General features: G+C 41.3%; 1 pseudogene; it reads right to left on the bottom strand.

Moving 5' to 3' along the window:
• Positions 1 to 5,603: 5,603 nt before the first annotated feature.
• LOC122451754 lies at positions 5,604 to 15,024 on the bottom strand (annotated as a pseudogene).
• Between the last annotated feature and the right edge of the window lie 8,525 nt (positions 15,025 to 23,549).

Genomic DNA, 23,549 nt, shown 5'->3' with positions numbered 1-23,549 from the left:
GCTCAGTCGTGTCTGACTCTTTGCGACACCATGGACTGCAGCACACCAGGCTTCCCTGTCCATCACCAACTCCCAGAGCTTGCTCAAACTCAGGTCCATCGAGTTGGTGATGCCATCCAACCATCTCATCCTCTGTTGTCCCCTTCTCCTCCTGCCTTCAATCTTTCCCAGCATCAGGGTCTTTTGCAGTGAATCAGTTCTTTGCATCAAATTTGTGGCCAAATTATTGAAGTTTCAGCTTCATCAGCACTCTTTCCAATGAATATTCAGGACTGACTTCCTTCAGGATTGACTGGTTGGATCTCCTTGCAGTCCAAGGGACTCTCAAGAGTCTTCTCCAGCACCACAGTACAAAAGCATCAATTCTTTGGCACTCAGCTTTCTTTATCTGGAGAAGGAAATGGCAACCCACTCCAGTACTCTTGCCTGGAAAATCCCATGGACAGAGGAGCCTGGTAGACCATGTAGTCCATGGGATTTCGAAGAGTCGGACATGACTGAGCGACTTCACTTTCACTTTCACTTTCTTTGTAGTCCAACTCTCACATTCATACATGACTACTGGAAAAACCATAGCTTTGACTAGACAGACTTTTGTTGGCAAAGCAATGTCTCTGCTTTTTAATATGCTGTCCAGGTTGGTCATAGCTTTTCTTCCAAGGAGTAAGTGTCTTTCAATTTCATGGCTGCAGTCACCATCTGCAGTGATTTTGGAGCCCCCCAAAATAAACTCTGTCCCTGTTTCCCCATCTATTTGCCATGAAGTGATGGGACCAGATGCCATGATCTTTGTTTTGTGAATGTTGAGTTTTAAACCAGCTTTTTTACTCTCCTGTTTCACTTTCATCAAGAGGCTCTTTAGTTCTTCTTCACTTTCTGCCATAAGGGTGGTGTCATCTGCATATCTGAGGTTTTTGATATTTCTCCCAGCAATCTTGATTCTGGCTTGTGCTTCATCCAGCCCTGCATTTCACATGATGTACTCTGCATAGACATTAAATAAGCAGGGTGACAATATACAGCCTTGATGGTACTCCTTTCCCAATTTGGAACCAGTCTGTTGTTCCATGTCTGGTTCTAACTGTTGCTTCTTGACCTGCATACAGATTTCTTAGGAGGCAGGTCAGGTGGTCTGGTATTCCCATCTCTGGAAGAATTTTCCACAGTTTGTTGTGATCCTCACAGTCCAAGGCTTTGGTGTAGTCAGTGAAGCAGAAGTAGATGTTTTTCTGGAGCTCTCTTACTTTTTCGATGATCCAGTGGATGTTGGCAATTTTATCTCTGGTTCCTCTGTCTTTTCTAAATCCAGCTTGAACATCAGAAAGTTTCTGGTTCACATACTGTTGAAGCCTAGCTTGGAGAATTTTGAGCATTTATTTGCTAGTGTGTGAGATGAATGCAATTGTGCGGTAGTTTGAACATTCTTTGGCATTGTCTTTCTTTGGGACTGGAATGAAAACTGACCTTTTCCAGTCCTGTGGCCACTGCTGAATTTTCCAAATTTGTTGGCATAATAAGTGCAGCACTTTCACAGCGTCATCTCTTAGGATTCAAAATAGCTCAACTGGAATTCCATCACCTCCACTAGCTTTGTTCATACTTTCTAAGGCCCACTTGACATCGGACTACAGAATGTCTGGCTCTAGGTAGGCGATCACACCATTGTGGTTATCTGGAACATGAAGATCTTTTTTGTATAGTTCTTCTGTTTATTCTTGCCACCTTTTCTTAATATCTTCTGCTTCTGTTAGGTCCATACATTTCTGTCCTTTATTGTGCCCATCTTTGCATGAAATGTTTTCTTGGTATCTCTAATTTTCTTGAAAAGATCTCTAGTCTTTCCTATTCCGTTGTTTTCCTCTATTTCTTTGCACTGATCACTGAGGAAGGCTCTCTTACCTCTCCTTGCTATTCTTTGGAACTCTGCATTCAGATGGATGTATCTTTCCTTTTCTCCTTTGCCTTTCACCTTCTCTTCTTTTCTCAGCTATTTGTAAGCCCTCCTCAGACAACCATTTTGCCTTTTTGCATTTCTTTTTCTTGGGGATGGTCTTGATCACTGCCTCCTATATAATGTCATCAACTTCTGTCCATAGTTCTTCAGGCACTCTATCAGATCTAATCCCTTGAATCTATTTGTCACTTCCACTATATAATCATAAGGGATTTTATTTAGGTCATACTTGAATGGTCTAGTGGTTTTCCCTACTTTCTTCAATTTAAGTCAGAATTTTGCAATAAACTAATAACCAACACATCCAACCGTATTTTTTTTGGCTATGCTGGGTCTTAGTTGCAGCACTCAGGATCTTTTTTGTGACATCCAGGCTCTAGTTCCCTGATCGATCCAGGGCTCCCTGTGTTGGGAGCATGGAGTCTTAACCACTGAACCACAAGGGAAGTCCTCAACACATAAAACTTTAAAGTTGACCAACTTGGCAGATGGACAGACAATGAGAAGCCTCTCCTATGTTAACACCTAACCTCTGCTCAGCTTCCCTCAAAGCAATGCTGAATCCTGTATGAGCTTCTGGAATGTCTGGACCTGCACAAGCCCAGGTGTGTGATAACCTCAGTGTGGGAATGTGTTCTCTTGTTTTCACCTAACAGCATGTCCTTGACCGCCTCCTTGCCCTTGGAAATGCAGCCGGGAGTCATCCGTGCTCGGTCCTGGTTTTCCTGACCTCACGTGATTCCCTAGGCCTTTTCTTTATCTTTTTTTTCAGTGTACCAGAATTTGCTTTTATAAACTACTTGGCCAGATTAAGAAACTGAACAATATTTATATTTCTGAATTTTAAGGATCTGAATCTTGTCACATACTACCCACCCAAAGCTCTACCATTTTTTTTTTTAGATAATATGACATGAAAAGTGGGTCAAAACATTTTTGAAAAAATAGTTTATTTCTGTTTATTCATTCATGCTAAGACAGTATCAGCATAGGTAAGAGAAACACTTTTAAGTTTAAAATTAATTTTCCATTTTGAAAAGTTTCGGATTTTGTCTCTTCTTTCTAGCTTACTCTTTTAAATATGTCAGTTCAACAAAATAACAGACAAATGAAAAGTTTATTCCTTTACTTTTCTTAAGGTCATATTGGGATAATTAGAATTGGTTCTTTAGAATTTTGGTATCATTTATAGTAACCTGGAGATTTAACCATAGAATAATACAGGTAAAGAAGGCTATAGCGCACACACACGCAGAAAAGATCAGAGAATTTTACTAATAAAATGAACAAATCTCGGGGCACGTTCGAATTCTGAGCCATAAGAAAGCCCTCCTGGGGATCCTTAAGCTAAAAGCCTCCTGCCTTCAGAGTAGAGTGGAGATGATTAGAAACTGTAAGACCATGGGCACTGCTGATGTGGCCCATGGAAGCTACGTTGCTGTTGTTCGGTCACTAAGTCGTGCCCAAGTCTTTTTGCGACGCCCGTGGACGGTAGCCCGCCAGGCTCCTCTGTCCATGGGATTTCTCAGGCACGAATACTGGAATGGTTGCCATTTCCTTCTCCAGCGATCTTCCCAACCCAGGGATCGAACCCGTGTCTCCTGCTTGGCAGGTGGATTCTTCACCAGTGCGCCACCTGGGAAGCCCTGGAAGCTTCATTAGGATAGGCATAAACGGAGTTTCCATGTTTTAGTGAAGGGGCTGGTGAATGACACAAAAGCCAGGAAGCCACTTTAAACTCATGTCCATGGCAGGTCAAATGATGCTGACAGGAGCGTTTCCCTCAGAAAGATTATTACCCCATTGTCACCTTTCCAAGGCTTAGCCCTCGGACCGCTTACGCTGCCACTTCTCTTCTTTCCATCACATGTTCTAGGAGCAAACGCTCTGAACGCTTGGTGGTACAGACCGGAAAAGCCAAACCATGGGTACAGTGAAGGGACTCTGGATCTCTAGCTGTTTGTCACGATTTGCAATGTCTAACGAGGAACCCAGTAAAACAGATTCTTAAATCTGTTTTAAGAGTTAATCTTAAACTTAAATTTAAGTTTAAAATGGATTGTCAATGCTAACTTTAGTATTTTGAGGGTATTACTAAGCAACTTTTGTGGTTTAGAATCGCCAAAACTACCTTGACTCTCCTGGACATATTTTACTTTAAAAAAGGAAATACAATAGGCAAAAAACACAAAAATAAATCCATCTGTTCTATAACAAATAACTAACATTTTAATGTTTTTTGTAAAATACAATTTCTTTCAGATACTCTAACTTTTAAGTGACATAAAAAAGTTTTGGCCTTCTTTAATATCTTCTTTAATACTTTAATATTTTGCACAATTTAAAATATAGCCATTGAGGTTAGCATTTCAATGAAAAAAAGGAGAATAGTAACTCACTGAGAAGCTTATGATTCAGTTTGTTTAAAAAAACAAACTTTGGATTCTTTAAAAAAAATTGGATTCTTTAAAAAAATTAGGCCTGGAATTTTAGTTATCCTAATTACCATTCCAATTGGATATCTCAATGTGTGTATCCTAGATAAAAGACAAAATATTTTGCAGGCTTCCCAGGTGGTGCTAGCGGTAAAGAATCTGTCTGCCAATGCAGGAGATGCAAGGACTGGGGTTCGATCTCTGGGTCAGGAAGATCCCCTGGAGTAGGAAATGGCAAACTGCTCCAGTATTCTTGCCTGGAAAATTCCGTGGACAGAGGAGCCTGGCGAGCTATATTCCATGGAGTCGCAAAGAGTCAGATATGCCAAGAGTCTCTTGAGGGACTGAGCACACAGGCACATAATAAATGTAAAACCCACTGATGGACTGTTTGTTTAGAACCTGTTTTACTGGGTTTGGATAAGGAAAACTTCAATAAAGCCAACTCTATACTGAGGTTCACTGATTGAAAATGCCATTTTAAAAGCTCTGCTTTTGTGGCACATTTCTAGACAAATCATAAAAGCATAATATTATAGATATTGTACTGTTCATCGGTACTTGTTGGGGAAGTGAAGTGCTTGTGTTTAAACTATCAAAATTCTGACCTTTCAAAAACATGTCCATGAATGCACTTCCACCTATCACATCACTCTGCTTGACCCCAAACTGTATGTAATGATTTCATATTGTTAGGTTAGTCATGTTCCCATTATGGCTTGCAATTATAACTATCTTTTATTTTTTGTCTGGCTACTGATTTTGAAAGCTGATAAACATCTTTTACTATTGATATTATGTAAAAATATTCTGACCTCTCAAAATAGGTTTTCTAATACAATATATTTTTTAAAAAATCAGTATTTGCTTTTAAATGCTTAAAATGTCAATTTAAAAGTCCTTACAGATAAATGAGAAGTTATAGATAAAAAAAGTTATAGATAAATACAGATAAATAAAAAGTTATTCCTACAAAGGAATTATTTTTTCACTTTTAAGTATATTCAACACAGAATCATTTTCTAAGTAAATGTCTAATGAAAAATAATGTCAATGTAAAATAAAACTGAGCAATCCAATATGACTTGCATAGAAACTTTGAGTGCAATTTATCAAAATTCAGAATTAAATTTCTATAATAGTGGAAAAACTTTCAGTCTCTTTTTATTCAAAACGTGCAACTTCCTAGGAGACTGGAAAGTTAGCAAAGAGGATCAAACAGACTTAAGCACTGCCTGACTTCTAAAGCGATGAACTCTTTTATCTTTGCACTAGTCATCTTGATTAAAAGGGAATTTCTCAGTCTGTTCTCTGGATTAAACAGTCAAGATACCACTGTCCGTATGCTTCAGTTCACAGATTTCTTTTGTGGGCCATTTCCAGAGGATGATGTAGCTTCATGAACTGAGCATTCACTTGGCAAAACTTCAGCTCCTGGATCAACTTCATCAGAGTGGCAGTTAATAGCTGTATAAGCCAGGGAAATAACGTAACTCCGTTGTTCCTCCGCAGACCGTGGCGGTAGCATCTGATAATTATAAACAGACAGCTGATATCCAGTGATATCCTGAACCAGTGAAGATGGATGTGGAGGATAAGCCTAAACATACTGAGTTACCGGATTCATTGTGGTTAGATGCTGCCTGTAAGTTTCAGTGTTTGGGTTACTCCAGACACTCCAAAACTGTGGTAGAAGAGGAAGATTAAAAACCAAAGGATGAGGCTGTACATGATAAGCACATAAATTTTGTTTCCTGAGTACAGAGCTCAATTTCAGCTTTTTATCATGGAAATTTATCTGTGATTCTACTATCTTCTGCCCATTCCCATCATTGTAAAATGCAACAATCCATAGCCTTTAGACATACCAGTTCGATCTGTGATTATCTTCACTTGTTTTACTGAAACATACCTAGTAAAGCAAAAATGTTCATCACTCAGCCATGTCCAACTCTTTGTGACCCCATGGACTATAGCCTTTGAGGCTCTTCTGTCCATGGGATTCTCCAGGCAAGAATACTGGAGTGGGTTGCCATTTCTTTCTCCAGGGAATCTTCCCAACCCAGGGATGGAACCCGGATACCTAATAAAGAAACCTCTAATTTCGGTTTCGTCCATCCTAACATCAGTTCCACCAGCGAAAAAAGAGTATTTGGCATGACTTTACCCTCTGGTAAAACATGAAGACTGGGCGCTGGCCTCTGGAGATGATTGAGTTTGGAATCTCAGAATTTGCAGCAGACATGATGGTGACAACCAGTGTTCCCACAGAACGGTTGGAGGAGGAGCAGAAGCTGGCTTCAGGCACCTCACTCGCCACTGCTGTTGGGCCTGCTCGTGCCCCCCACCCAGCTTGAATGGGCAGAGGAAGCAGAGAAGAGTGGCGAGGCTAAGGGGCGCAGGCACGCTCCCTTGACTTTTTCTTTAGGATCACCTTGTTGTAGATGGAAAATTCTTGAAGGTCTGTATCAGAGCATATTTTTCTAGGCTGTCAGTACTGAATTCATTCTTGTGGAGCCAGAGTTCTACCCAATCCAGGAGAGAAGTGTTAATGGAGGGCAGGGGTACTGATATCTGTTATCGTTAATTGATATGTGGTATCAGAGTCATTATTATGGTATTGCTCTCATTACCCTCTTCTTTACCCATTTCTTTACCTCTCACACCTGATTAAGCAGGGAGGAAGGATTTGCCCCTCTGACAGGTAATTGGAAAGGTGGCCCGAGTAAACAAAATCCATAACAACGAGCACAGAGTCATTTGGGAAATCCCTCGGATTAGCACTGTCCTGTTGGGCCAGATCCTTTTCCCACATACTTCAGCATTTTGTCAATGGCTCAGCACTGCATCTATCATGGAAAGGAAACGAGCTTTTGCCATCCACTCTGGCGTGTTTCACCCACTTCCTGCATGTTCATTAGGGGATGTGACACTCCAGCCACAAGGCAGCCCCCACACCTCCTGGAAACACTTTTTGCTTCCTCTTCTATGCAGCTCTAAGCTGTCCTTAGAGCATTTGGCCTGCTGCTTGCTCTTGGAGCTCTGAGGGGTTCCTGGTGGGAGCTGATGAGTTTTCTGAAGAGCCTTTTGTGTATGTGTGTGTGTGTTCAAAGATATATCTGTGGTGCTACATCAAATAGCAAAAAAAGATTTAGAATGAAAAGTAACAGCCTCCCACTGCATCCTTCCCCCATCCTCAAACAGCACTTCTGACAGTTTTCCTCCCAAACCATAAACACTATGCTTGACTCCTTAACTTAGCTATATCTGCTGACTCTTTGCTACAAAACACAAGGATTTAGCTCCTTTCCTCCTCACTCTGGAGTCCATCCTCCTCTCAGATTTTTAATAAATGTGTTGGTAATTTTAGTTCTTCTCAACACTTTTGCGAATTTCAACAATGTACGAAAACCTCTATTTCTCACTCCTTGAGCTGCAGACATTGTCTTAATATTACTTCACATAAAATTAGACTATGAAGCGGCTGTGTCTTCCACCTCCTCACCCACTCTGGTCTCCTAACCCTGTACCAGTTACACCCTGGCATTTTTAATGTCAAGGTTGGTAACCATAGCATTCTATCTAGTCCTTTGTTTGAAAGTTGATTTTAAATGCTGAAAACCAATAAATGACAATTATGTTACCATTATTATGTAAATATTCTTTATTGTAGGGCCAATAAATAGCGCTGAGTCCAAAATAAACCCCGGACCACTCATACGAAGCAAAGTAAGTCAGAAAAAGACAAATACCATATGCTATCACCTATATGCAGAATCTAAAATATGACACAAATGAGTTTATCCACGAAACAGAAACAGACTCACAGACAGGGAGAACAGATGTTGTTGCCGGGGGAACAGGGGGCAGGAGAGGATTGGCTTGGGAGTTTGGGACTAGCAGATGCAAACTGTGCTACATTATATTTAAACAAGGTCCTATTTTATAGCACAGGGAACTCTATTCAACATCCTGTACTAAACCATAAAGGAAAAGAATATGAGAAAGAATATATATATATATAATGTTGTGCATAGTTGCTCAGTTGTGTCTGACTCTTTGCCATCCCATGGACTGGAGATGAAGTCCATGGGGTTTCCCCTGGCAAGAATACTCGAGTGGGTTGCCATGCCCTTCTCCAGGGAATCTTCCCAACCCAGGGATCGAACCTAGGTCTCCCGCATTGCAGGCAGATTCTATACCATCTGAGCCACCAGGGAAGCCCTTATATATATTGATAGCTAGGTCCTTGTTTAACTATTTCATATATAGTGGTGCACACAACAACTATACTTCAATTAAAAAAAATAATAATAAAATGCCTTCTTTACTCTAAGATCTGTGGGCCCTTCTTATCTGTTCTGATTCTCATCTCTCTTCCTCTTCTTTTTTCTTTTAATAAATTTCATCCTCCCAACCCTGTCCACCCTCTCTCCAAGGTCTCTGTTTTCTATATCTAGAACTGGTTGAAACTCTATGTTGGACATCTGTTTATGTGTACTGATATTTATTGTTTGCGCCCATGGCTTCACATTCTGAAACATTCATGACTTTATAGCCTAGCCCTTCTGTTGCTGTTTGTTATTTTAAATAAAAAGTTTATTTTAGAACAGCAAAGGAAACTGTAAACAAAACTAAAAGGAACCTACATACAGGGGGAGGGATAAATTAGGAGTATGGGATTAATAGATATGCACCACTATATATAAAATAGTTAAACAAAGGAACTATCTACTTTACAGCATAGGGAAATACATTCAAAACTTTATAATAACCTATAATGAAAAAGAACTGGAAAATATATATATATATCTGAATCACTTTTCTTTACAGCTCAAACTAATACAATATTGCAAATCAACTATATACTTCAATTAAAAAATCATTTTGAGAATTCTAATTGTAATTTTTGAGCATTTAATGTTCCCAAATAATACTCATTTGCTCTAGAGTCAATCCTTCAAGAAGACTCAACTATTTCTTTGGAGAAAATAGGGCTGTGAGTCTTCACTATCAAAACCTCTTCTTTGGCAAAGACTTGAGTCCAAGTCTCCCCATTGTGAATGTAGGTCAGCTTGCTCCTTGTATGAAGATGTGTGCATTTCAGCCGCATCTGCAATGGGAGGCTGACCTGGGCTCTGTAAAGGAAAGAGATATCCCTGGACGTCACCCAAATCCTTTGTCCAAGGGCGTCTTCTAGGCTCCCCCAGAGGCACTGACTACAGAACCGTGTAGCCCCTCCTCTCTTTCCTGAGGAAGACTTCTCCAAGAAAAGGAGCCCCACCACCACCACCCCTGTCCCCAGAGCCCAGAGAAGCCTCTGAGGAAGACAAATTGAGGGACTAGAATGCAGGAGACCAACAATTTGCCCAAAAGCTTGCAGAAGGAAAGCAACCATTGTGTCTCACAGAAGCCTAAGAGGCAATGATATTGGAGCTGAAACTGACATGCTATTTGCAAAATAAAGAACCAGACAGCACAGACCCTGCTCCTTAACTTGCACGCAAGCACCTGCAGCGGGCAGCCTCTCAGAGGAAAACGTTGCTATTGCTATATATTAATATTGCCTGTTACAGGGTGTCTCTAAACAGAATAATACTTTTTTTTTTTAGTTGAGAGCACAGGGCATTTATTAGCGTTATCAGAGGTTGTTCAGAGATGATATTCAGAACCAGCACAGCATTTCAAGGGCAGTTTTGTCATTTCTGCCCTTTTATCTAGAAATTTTCATGATTAATAAAATCCAAAGTTGATCACCAGGTGTTGAAAAACGAATAGAAAGCAGCTATCAAAAATAGGACATTTATGTGATGTTCTCTTTCAAACCACTGTGTGTAGTAGTGCGTGGGTGCTCAGAAGCTTTAGTTGTGTCCTACTCTTTGCAGCCCTATGGACTGTAGCCACGCTCCTCTGTCCATGGGATTCTCCAGGCAAGAACCGGATTGAGTTGGCATGCCCTCCTCCAGGGGACCTTGCTGACTCAAAGATCGAACCCACATCTCCTGCATCTCCAGCATTGCAGGCAGATTCTTTACCCGCTGAGCCACCTGGGAAACCCATATGTGGTAGTACAGTTTTCTAACTTGAGTCATGAATAGTCTTATCAAAATCAAGTCATTCACCTTTGCAACAAAGCCTAGTTTGTACCCATCAGTTTCACAAATTCAAAAGTAGTCTTTTACTATCCAAAATTAAAAATTAATCTTGTAATAACTTATAATGGAAAAGAATCTGAAAATGAATATGTATACATATAACTGAATCATCTCGCTGTACCCAAAACTGACAGACACAACACTGTAAATCAATTATACCTCAATTTTAAAAAGTTAAGTTTCAAGAGAAAATATTTTAGCATTTTAATGTCTTAGTATTAATCAACATCTACTGATTCAAAAGTTAAAAAGTATGTCCCATTACATTTAAGCATCTGAATTTTTTAAAAAAAACTTGAAATTACAATAAAATTGTCAGTATTTTGCCCATTATTACTTAGGTAAATAGAATTATGACAAAGTCAACAATTAGTGGCTAGTAATATGCCAAAATAATTTCACAGATTTATAAATATATTGAAATCTCTTCTACTTTCATTGTCCTCAGAAACCTAAGAATACCACTCAACATTCATTTACTTGTCAGTTTCATTAGACACCATTCTTTTTGACTTTGTATTCTACTGAATACATCTTTCCTTGTTTACTTCCATTTTACTAGGAAAAAAAGGAAATCTTAGGAACAAAATGAAGTTGAAATTAACTCAACAGCTACTGAAATTTTAAACAGCTACAAATCTGCAAAAGGAAAAGGTAAACACATTACTTATAATATATACCTAGTACACAGTTAAAATTAAAAGAGTTATTTTGGGCAAGTCGATGCAAGTAGAAAAAATGATTGAAGCATATTGACTAAAAGTCCTGTCATCAACATTTTTATTTAGTTTGGTAAATGCTATTATATATAAATACACAACAATATAAATACATACAATACAAATATGTCACAAAATAATACAAACACTGACTCTTTCAAAAGACAACAAAGACAAATATTATCTTGTGGTCATATGTTTTCTTAGTTGAGCTTCGTTTCATAGTCTTTAGGTGATGGTAGTTTGGCAACATTTTCATCAAGAAATCCAGCTGCGGTGTCTGGGGCTGTGGCTACTTGGTCTGCAGCGGACAAAGCCAGTCTGCCCAAAGATCACTGTGTCCTCAGGGATGACTTCAAATATATTCAGATTGCAATCGACCCCAGTAATGCAACCACTTATCAATATTACATTTCTGCCTACATACACTTTTCATAGAATATTACTTTTTTTCAAAACAGAATCCTTACAAGAAGGAAGGCTCTAGGACTTCCCTGGTGTTACAGTGGATAAGAATCTGCCTGCCAATGCAGGGGGCACAAGTTCGATCCCCAGTCCACAGGGATCCACATGCAGTGGAGCAGTTAAGCCACAACTACTGAGCCTGTGCTCTAGAGCCCGTGCTCAGCAACCAAGCGTAGCCCCCACTCCCCGCAACAATGAAAGCCTGCAAAAAAGCAATGAAGACCCAGCACGGCCAAAAATAAATAATTTAAAACAAAAAAAGAAGGACGGTTCTAGCTGGAGTGGGTGGAACGACCCTCTGCAAAATGGTCTGGGGACAGGACCTTGAGGCAAAGGCTCTAAGGTGGGTCTCACAGTCCCAAGGACTTGTTTGCTCTGTCCCAGAACAAGGAGCCATTTCCCTCTGATGGAGGCCAGACAGAGGAACCTGAGCGAGGCTGAGCCCCCGCCACCCGCTCGGGGCCCTGTGGGAGAATGAGTGACCAGAAAGAGAGAAAGGAGAAGGGTGGAGAGAGGAACGTCAGGAAGGACACAGTGGAGATGCGCCCTTGCTTCTCTGACACCCTCTTCCTCTGCCTTTGCCACATCACCTGGTTGCTTTTTAAATGTTAACGGTGGGAGGAAGGTTTAGAACTTCCTGGAGTCCAGCCTCAGCCAGTGTGAGATGTGTCCAACCAGACTCCAGACATCTTTGCACATCAGCTTCCTGCCTTCCAGAGGCTGTCAGGAGTGCAGAGCCCCCTCTTCAGGAAAAGCATTTTCAAGGAGGGCAGAGAAGTCAGAGGATGAGATGGTTAGATAACATTACCGACTCACTGAACATGAATTTGAGCAAACTACGGGAGGTAGTGGAGGACAGAGAAGCCTGGCATGCTGCAGTCATGGGGTCTCATAGAGTCAGACATGACTTAGTGACTGAACAACAAAGGAAGGCAACCCTGAAACCCTGAGTGTGTTGCCTTTGCCCAGAAGGAGCAAGGGTAAGAGCAGATCATGGCTCCGTGATCCAAGTCCGAAGGCTCAGCCCCCATCATTCTGTCTACCTGGGGCCCCTTGCCATTGCATACATTCCATTTGTACGCTCACAACAATGGGGGATTTTGAGAATGAAATCGAGGTCGAAACACACAACACCATTCATGAAACACAGTATCATCCAAGGCCATGAGCCTGAATGTCAGGGACCCCACTGGGATTTGAACACAGGCCCCTAGACTAGTATAGGCTGCACCCACAGCACCTTAATCTCATGGGTAAACAATCTCCCAATCTCAGTAGATGGGCTACCTCTGGGCAGCCAGCTAATCCCATCCGCAGTTCATTCATTCAATCAACATTCACTGAGCACTGATCAATCACCAGACACCTCAGAGCTGGGGAAACAAAGACAGAGTCCCAGCCAGTAGGAAGCCCACCCTTAGTAAACAGACAGCTACTCGGGGTGATAAGTGTGACTGGGCTGAAGAGAGGCTGATGTGGATTCTCGCTAGCTTCCCAGGGAGCAGTCCATGTCATATCTCCCCGGTGTGACCCTTCCATGCTGACTAGCAGAGGCAGCCCTGAGCTTTAGGGTTGGGAAAGGCCCCAGGCACAGTGATTCATGCCTATGATCCCTTCCAAACTTTCTTGTGCCACAATGTAGACTGCAAAGAAAGTGTCATCCTTGGCACCCCAAGGACCCTGGCCAGTCTGCCTGTTACCGGTGCTCAGGGCACCTGAAGAAATAAGATGAGGCCTAAAAGAAAGAAGGGTGATGAGTCAGGAAACGTGTGGCTAACACCCAAATAGGAGGTGCTGACTTCTGCACGCAGCAGGAACCCCTCCCTGCTTCTGAGTGGGCCCAGCACCTGCTCTCAGCCCGTCCAGCTCCACCTTGTCAATGTCGAGTGGCCTTGGGCTGCTCCCCGTGACTTAGTTTCCACATTTTCCGAATGAGGAGAATGATAATAGAGCTTTCATTGTAGGGTGTTTGAATCACTATTTATTAAGCACTTAAACCATTTTCAGGACTTGGAAATCACTATGGAAGACCTTTTTTAAAAAAGTAGAGCAAGGATTCAAGAAGCTATTTAACTGGCCCCCCTGCCTTCAGCCAGGACCCCATCCATGGAGCAGTTGAAAGAGGACAGGGGTAATCAACAAAAAGGTAGCACTGTTTTTGGGCATGTGAATTGGTACAACCACTGTGAAAAACAGTATGGAGGTTCCTCAAAAAATAAAAATAGAGCTGCCACATCCTGAAATCCCACTCCTGGGTATATATCCAGAGAAAACTACAATTCATAGCAGCACTATTCACAATAGCCACGACATGGAAACAATCTAAATGTCCATTGACAGATGAATGGATAAAAAAGGAGTGGTATGTGTATATATATATATATGTATATATATGTGTATATATATATATGCAATGGAATATTATTCTTACTATTCAAAAAGAATAAAATAATGCCATTTGCAGCAACATGGATAGACCTAGTGATTATCATACTAAGTGAAGTAGATCAGACAGAGAAAGACAAATACCATATACTATCACTTACATGTGAAATCTAAAACATAACACGAATGAACTTATCTATAAAATGGAAACAGACTCATAGACATAGAGAACAGACTTACAGTTGCCTAGGAGGCGGTGGGGACTTATGCCTGCCTAGCGGAGGGCACACGGGGACAGAGAAGGGTTGGACTGGGAATTTGGGATTAACAGATGCAAACCATTATACATAGAATGGATAAACACTAAGACCCTAATGTATAGCATAAGGAATCATATTCAATATCATATAATAAACCATAATGGAAAAGAATATGACAAAAAATGTATGATTTCAGTCAACACACTAAAGGGGAAAAAAAGGAAATTTACAAATGTGTCAATGCTGATTATTACTGAGTTGAAGATATCTGGGTGATTTTTGTTGTCATCTTTATGATTTTTCTGAATTTCCCACTCAACCCCCAACCCCACACCCTTAAGCCCCTGACCCAGCTCTGAGCAGTGTCCTCCTGGGCAGTAAAGAGGTAGGGGAGTGGTGGGAGCTTCTCCTGACTCTGACCCTGACACTGAGACTCGGCTGGCCGCTGGAGGGTGCTGGGGTGGGAATACCTGCCGTTCTGGGAGTCACAGGGTTACCCTGCCCATCCAAAGCATCTCCAAGGTACTTTGGCTCAGTGGTCATCTTCTCTTCTCCAAAACCCCGTGAGATCACAGGGTCCTCCCAAATGAAGAAACCAAGACCAGAGCGGTCACAGGACTTGCCCAGGGCCACCACGGGGAGAACACCCATGGCTCTAACTTCAGGCCAAGCAGGATTCAGGCAGTGGCCACGAGGCCCCAGGTACGAGAGGAGAGGGTAGCACATGAGCTTGTCAAATGTGTAAAAAACATTTTACAAGAATTCATTGCTTTTTTAACTTTTTCTATTGCTCATGTAGAAAACATTTGAAAATACAGAAAACTATAAAAAAGAAAATTTAAGTTATCTATAATCATACCTCCTAGATATTAACCTCTATTACCACATACTGGTATGTTTTCCTCCATGCTATTTCAAAATTTAAGGTGTTGGTGTTCGTAGATTTTTATCCTGTTCTCCACTTAGTGTTGTTATAGCATAGAATAAAAGTCTTCAAAACATGATTTTTAATGACTACACAGTTAAATAATAATCATAGCTAACACTTTTATAACATGGCTTTATAACATAGCTTTGTTTCCATAACAAAATACCACAGACTAGATGGTGGAAACAACAGACATTTATCATCTCACGCTTCTGGAGGCTGGGAGGTTCAAGGTCAAGGTGCCAGCTAATTCGGTCTCTGGTGAGAGCCTGCTTCCTGGCTTGCAGGTGGTTGTAAGCTCATGTGGCAGAGAGAGAGTTCTGTTGCGCCTTCCTCTTTTATAAGGGCATCAATTCCACTATGAGGGCGTCATCTTCATTACCTCATCTAAACCTAATTAATCCCTAAAAAAAGACCCCCAATTCTTAATACCATCACACTGGGGGTTAGGACTGACATATATGAATTTTGAGGCGATGCAATTCCATCCACAGCTGCACTTACTGTGAACCCAGAACACAGTGAATTTTACAAGCAGCAGTTCACCAACTCCTCACCAGGAAGGGCTGTCATTACCCCCATTTCACAGATGAGGAACCCGCAGCACAGAGTGGTAGCTTGTTAGTAATTTGGGGTTTGAGATTTAAACTCAAGCCATCTGGACAGAAGGAAGAAGTGTGGAAAATGTGAATTATAGAGCACACTAAGAGAAAATGAAAGTGCGTATCTGGGTTCTACTTTAGGGAGATGAGTCAGGTCTCTGTGATGAGCTAACATTTAATATGATATGTGAAGAATGAGTTGGATTCAGCCAGGCAGAGTGGTGGAAAGAGAGGTGACTCACTGCTCCCTGCTCTTGGGTTGAAAACACCCAAACAGCCAGATTTTTCATGATCATTTTGAAACTTAAAAATGGGGTGCGGTACCTATAATCCTACAATTTTCATTCCTCCTTTTATTCCCTTCAACTTTTAGTACTTTTTTCCCTTACAAATTTTAGTAGATAATCTATACCTGTTTGATGGAATTTGTTTTTAGCTTAGAAGAATTCCACACTCTTCCCTGTTTTACACAGTTACTATACACCTCATTTTGATTGCTCTGTTTTCATCATGTGGGACACCATAGGTTGTTTCGTTTTCACTCCTGGAAGCACTGCTATTATAAACATCTCTACGCATGCAGCGCTTTTCTTCTTTTGACCTACAGGAGGTAGGGGTAGATTTACAGGTGGTATTGGCCCTTTTGCTACTGTTTGCACTCCAAAAGGAGTGTTCACATTTTCTAGTCTCTAGCAATGAAATGACTGCATCTGTTTCCCAAAATTTGGGGAATTTTCAAGCTAGATTTCTTGAGTAGCTATTGATAATCTAGCACCTCACCATTGTTTAAGTTGCCCTTCCTTATAATTTTAGTTTTCATATTTAGGGTTTTATTTCTTCTAGACTCTTTTATGTTGAAAAAGGGTAATTTTAGACATCAATTGCAGAAAATATCCATCCTGATAAAGAAAAATGGAGCTGGAGGAATCAGACTCCCTGACCTCAGACCACACCATAAACCTATAGTAACAAAAACAGCATGAACTTCACTGGTGGTCCAGTGGTTAAGTCATCATGCTTCCAGTGCAGAGGGCAAGGGTTCGAGGAATTAAGACAATGTGGTATTGATAGGGACAGACAGGCTCACCAATAAAACAAGAGAGGGAGTCAGAAACAGACCCATGAATGTATGAACACTTGAATTATCACAAATGGACAGCATTTGTACATTTATTTTTATGTATTTATTTATCTATGTATTTTATGTATTTATTTATGCATTTTAAAAATGTACAGCATTGTAATAAAGAAAGAATGGTCTTTTCAGCAAATAGTGCTCTATCTTTGAAGTATCTATATGGAAAAAAGTAAAATCGGACCCCTATCTCACATCATACAAATGAATTCTCTTTTTTCAATTGAAGTATAATTGAATTACCATGTTGTGTTAATTTCTGCTGTACAGCAGATTGATATATATACATATATACATTCTTCCTTTATATTTCTTTCCATGATGGTTTATCTCAGGATATTGAATATAGTTCCCTGTGCCATACAGTAGGACCCTGTTTTCTATCCATTCTACATGTAATAGTTTGCGTCTGCTAATCCCCAATTCCCAGTCCATCCCTCCCCTCACCCATCCTTCAAATCAATTCTTGGTGGATTATGGACCTAAATGTGTGAAAGTGAAAGTGAAGTCGCTCAGTCGTGTCCAACTCTTTGCAACACCATGGACTGTAGACTACCAGGCTCTTCCCTCCATGGGATTCTCCAGGCAAGAGTACTGGAGTGGGTTGCCATTTCCTTCTCTAAATGTGTGAGACACAGCTAAAAAAATTTTAGGAGAGAACAGAGGGTTTATATCTTAATGAACATAGGGTAAGGCAAGATTCCATGGACACATAAGACACTAAAAGAACTGTCATAGGGACTTCCCTGGAGGTTTGGTGATTAAGACTCTGCCTTCCAGTGCAGGGGACTCGGGTCTGACCCCTGGTCAGGGACTAACATCCCACTTGCCAGGCGGGGCAACTAAGCCCATGCACCACAGCTAGAGAGCCTGCGAGCCACAGCTACTGAGCACAAGCACTCTAGGGACTATGTACCATGACAAAGACCCAGCGCGGCCAAAAGAAAATAAATAAATACATTTTTAAATTAAAAAAAACTGTCATAAAAGAAGACTGATCAATTTGACTATATTAAAATTGGAGATATCTACTTATCAAAGATACTTTAACAGAAATGGAAATGTTAGCCATAAAGGGGAAAAAATGATAAATTTAAGAATTCTGTTCCTCAAAAGGCACCACTAAGAGTGAAATTTTTTAAAAAAATTTTGAAGAGTGCAAACTTAAGCCAGAGATTGGGAGAGATATTCACAATTCTTATACTTTGACAAAGGACTTGTATTCAGGATATATAAAGATTTCCCAAAAGTCAAAAAGAGAAGGACAATAAGACAAGAACAGACAATCTAACAGAAAAATGGGCAATAAACTAGAACAGATGTATCACAGAAGAGGCTATCCAGATGGCCAATAAACATGAAGAGATGCTCAATTCATCATCAGGGAAATGCAAAATAAAACATAATATAATACAAGCATCCTCCAATTGTAATGAAAAAGAATCAATATCATGGAAAGACAAAAAGTACCAGGTATTGGCATATTTCCCCCAATGTCTCCTAAAGCGGAATACAGACACCTCCTATGACCAGCATAGGCGTATACCCAACAGAAACATGTATATGTGCTCATCAGATGCATGTACGAGAATGTTCCCAGCAGCACTACCTGTAGTGCCTCTGAACTGGAAACTATCCAAACGTCCATCAGTCATACGATGGATAAACAGACGGCTATAAAGCAACAAACATGAGTGAATAACAATTGCCCAAATCAGTGTGCTGAATCCCACATGCAAACACACACCAAAGAGAACATACTTCATCTCCCATGTATGTAAGTCAGGACAGTGGTTACCTTGGAGCATGGAGGCCAGAGGAGGCATAAAGGGGCTTTGGGGTGCTGGGTATGTCCATTCTCAACCTGGATGCTGGTCACACAGTTCATGTGTAAAAAAAATTCACATTGTACTATACGATGTAGCCACTCTTCTGTATGTATGCATGTTATATTCAGTAATATATTTATTTTAAGACACCATTAATGAAAAGGCAAGCTGAGAGTAGGAGGAGATATTTGCAACACAGAAAAAATATGCCAGTACACATATCACTTAGCTCTTTGCCTGCATTCTAAATTAAGGGCTTTGCCTTTTAAAATCTCTTCATCCTCCTCTAACTATGCATTTTTATGTGTTTCTATAGATATGTGTAATTTGAAAATAAATTACTTTTTGTATTTATTGAACAGATTTTCCCTCATTACAAACTTTTTAATGCAAATGAGTGGAAATTCTGCTCTTTCTCTGGGGAAATTTTTCAAATTATTTATGTTCCTCTTGGTTCCGTTTTTCCTCTGGTTGAAAGATTTGATACATTTCTTTTAAAAGCTCTTTATGTTTACCCGATAGTCTTCATTTCTCTTTCTCCTTACATTGTCACAAAATGCTGGTAACCCAGGAGATTCGTGCTGTTAGCATCCCCCACCATGGTTTGATTCAAGAGGAAACTGAGGCCTTCAGTTCAGCTACATGATCGAGGGGTATGGATACCCCTCATGGAAGAGAGGGAGAAAACCTGGATTCCTAACAATCCAGTTCAGCCCCTTCCAAGGTCATAACTACCTTCTAACATCAGTACGATATTTTTATAAATGAGTGTTTAGAGCATGTGATGCTACATCCCAGCAGGCCACAGCCCCTGCAGACAGCCCCACAGCGCCCATTCATGAGGCACTTCTCAGAGCAGCTTTACTGAGCCCACCATAGCGCCCCAGACAGCCCGGCCTGCGGCTGGTGAAGCTCCTCTTCCAAGGAGAGGAGACAGACAATAAACAAGCCACCAAAGAAGCCAGATAATGTGAAGGAAGTAAACTGGGTGAGGGAAGAGAGAGTGACTGGGGAGGCCCCACCAAGGAGGCAACATCTGGAGTGAGAATGAACCAGTGCCAGAGGAAGCCCGGAAGATGGCTCCAGGCAGAGGGCGACGCGAGTGTGGGGCTGGGAAGGGCTTCTTCTGGGATCAGGGAGGGACCGAGTGGCCAGAGCAAAGGCGGCAGGGCTAGAAGGGGGGTCCCGGCCGTGAGAAGGCTCTGACTGAGAGCCACAGGAAGCCACTGAGGGGTTTTGAGCAAAAAAGGGACATGATCTGATTTGTATTTTAAAAGATAATCCTAACAGATAAACCAAGTGTGGCATGCACATACAATGGGATATTATTCAGCCTTAAAAAAAAAGTGGAAATTCTGACACAAACTATAACCTTGAGGATATTATGCTAAATTAAATAAGCCAGTCACAAAAGGACAACTACTGTGTGAATCCATTTACTGGAGGTACCCAGAGTACTCAAGTTAGTAGAGACAGAAAATAGAATGGTGGTTGCCAGGGGCTGGAAAGAGAGGGAGAAGGGGAGTTATTCTTCAAAGTGTTCAGAGTTTCCATTTGGGAAGATGAAAAAGTTCTGGAGACAAACTGTGTTGATGGTTACACAATAATGTGCATGTAATTAATGCCATCGAAGTGTACACTTAAAATGTTAAAAATAGTAAATTTTATGTTCTATATACTTTACCACAATAAAAGAAAAACATTTTAAAGATAATTCTGCCTGCTGTGAAGAGGATGAACAGCAGGGTTGGGGCTTCAGAGAGGAAGCTCAGAGACCTTTGAAGACTGAAGAATTGAGGGCAGCCGATCATTCAGGACTTGGCCGTGAATTGGACTGGGGAGAAGGGGAGGGACAGGTCAGTATGTTTGAGACCTAACAAGAGACAGTAACAGAATCTGAAATGGAGTAACTAGAAAGCATTGCAAAATAAATTGTGCTAGGGTAGTATTCCACGTTTTTATTTTCAGCATTGTCTTTAACATTGTTGTATTCATACATCTTTTTTTTTTTCAGCAAGGTCTTAAAACCTACACAGAAAGCCACTTACAGCTCCAAGTCCAGCCTGTCTGAGCTCACAGTATGCTGCATCAGACCCCCATCCACAGGGCTGTGTTCCAGTAGGTTTGATTCAGGAGCTGACTGCCCGCTCTCACCTGACAGTAGAGGGGAGTAAGTCCTGTTCTGAGCGCTGGAAAGCACTTGCGGGTGCTTTAGGAAAGCGATCCCTGGAGATCACTGTATGGGGCAGGGACTACAGTCCCTATTTTACAAATAAGAGACATGGTGAGCCTTTCAGAGGTTGATTAAGCTGTGAATCTCTGCCGCCTACAGCTGGCAGAATGGGCCCTGCCCACCAGGCAAATGCAACTATCTCCCAGTAGCCCAAGGTGGATTCTTTTTCATTTTAATATTTATTTACTTATTTATTTGGCTGGGTGGATCTTAATTGCCACACGCAGGATCACTTTAGTTGAGGCAAGAGGAATCCTTTTTTATTTTTAGTTGAGGCTTGCAGGATCTTCAGTTGTGAACTCCTAGTTGTGGCCTGTGGGACCCAGCCCTGGGACCAGGGATTGAAGTCGGGTCCTCTGCATGGGGAGCATGGAGGCCCAGCCCCTCGACCGCCAGGGAATTCCCGGTGGATTCTGAAGGCAAGGCAGAGGGGATGGACACTGAGCTACCTCCTACCAAAGGAGGAAAGAGGTATGAAAGGGGTCTCATCCTGAAATGCTCCGGGCCCAATGGGGGAAGACAGGAATCAGGGGTCCTGAGGACCTGGGTCTCCACTGATGGGTGTGTCTGAAGAAACTGTGCTGGCCTGGCCTCAGGGATCCTCCAGGGCATCCCCCTATCAGGCTGGGCTCGGGGAAAGTCAGTGGACAAGGCCCGAAGGTGGATGGAAAGCATGTAGGCTCAAAGTCCTCCGCTTCATCCCCAGCTCAGCCCTCCAGAGCTGTGTGCTCTGGGGCTGGTCATTTCCTATTTGTAAGTTCTAGTTTCCTGTCTGCAAAGAGGATGATAACAACATCTACTTGGAAGGGTTGTGATGAGGAGCAAATTAGATAAAGTATTTGAACACTGTTTTCAATGTAGATTTGTCTGTTTCTTTGGGAAGGCCTGGGAGGCTCTGTTATGGGGGCAAAGGTCAACAGCTGAGCTTCCCCACCACCACCAGCCTTGGCACTGCCAAGGGACTGGGAAAGACTTTATGAATCATGTGTGGCCTGCAAATACTACTTCTTATTAAGCACTCCCTCAGTTTATATCCATTTTTTGGTCTGGGATGGAGGATTATCTTTTAAAGCCCAGGATCCCAGTTGCCTCCCCAGTGACCCTGACTTACTCTGCCAGATGGAATGATTGATTCCTCCTTTATCGTGCCACGTCGCCCATGAATATGCTTTATTATTGTACATTCTCCATAGAAAACTGCTGTAACCACATTGTAAACATTCACTGTGGCTGCTGGATTTAAGCTCTATGAGAAAGGCATCCCCAAGAGCAGAGTGCAGGGCAGGTGCTCAACCAGTACTTTTTGAACAAAATCAAGACAAAGTGACATATTCCAGCAAAGAGTCATAACGTGTTTCATTATTATAAAAATTATATACATATACACACAATGGAATATTATTCAACCATAAAAAGAAGAAAATCCTGCTATTTTGACAACATGGATGGACCTTGATGGCATTGTGCTAAGTGAAATAAATCAGAGAAATACAAGTACTGTATGATCTCTCTTATACATGGAATCTAACAAAATAAAATAACGACTCGTAGATACAGAGAACAGATGGGTAGTCCCCCCACCAAAAGTAACCTGATCATAGATCATAGAATATTTAGGAAATACATGAGATTGGGGAGAAGGAGGGGGTAATCTGTTTCACAACCTCCAGTGATCATGTTGGTAAACATTAACCTGTATTTCCTTCCAGTCATTTTTTTCCTAGATAAGCTGTTTTTACATTATTATAAAATCACAAATTACATAATAATTTTGTAATCTGTATATGCCATTTTTATGTCTGGTCTCTTTCAACATTATAAGTTACAATATTTCATTCTTACATTGCAAGGTCATTTTTCATTCTTTTTTTCCCCCACTTTACTCTGTCCTGGACTACCCATTTTTCCAAAAATCATATTTCCAAAATACCAATATAAAGAATATCTTGAAGCTTTCAAAATTGCTTTATCAAGAAACCTTGTTTTTATAAATTGAATCTTATGTAGAACTTCAATATACAAAGAGATAGTATTTTATCAAAATAAAATCACTTTTGAAGTCAAAGGCCTGGTATTTGTTTTTGATAACATCAGTTGATATGCACACTAAGTCTATTTAATGACGAGAAAATTGGAGCCTAGGGGTATATTACAGCCCCTGAGGAGCCACAGAATCACAGCACCCTGAACATCAGGCATTTTGCGGTGGCTCCACAGAGAAGGGGACAGACCTGCCAGCTCCCCAGGAGCCTGACTGCTGGGTTTCCCTCCCCTAGCTGTGCCCACTCGGGATTTCCAGGCAGTCCCAGGTGGTGGTGTAGTTGCTAAGTCGTGTGCGACTCTTGCGACCCCATGGACTGTAGCCTGCCAGGATTTTCTGACCATGGGATTCTCCAGGCAAGAATACTGGAGTGGGTTGCCATTTCCTTCTCCAAGGAGCCTCCCTAAT

This window comes from Cervus canadensis, chromosome 13 (assembly GCF_019320065.1).
Source record: "Cervus canadensis isolate Bull #8, Minnesota chromosome 13, ASM1932006v1, whole genome shotgun sequence".
NCBI classification, from domain to species: domain Eukaryota; kingdom Metazoa; phylum Chordata; class Mammalia; order Artiodactyla; family Cervidae; genus Cervus; species Cervus canadensis.
This window is presented reverse-complemented; position numbering and strand designations above follow the sequence as displayed.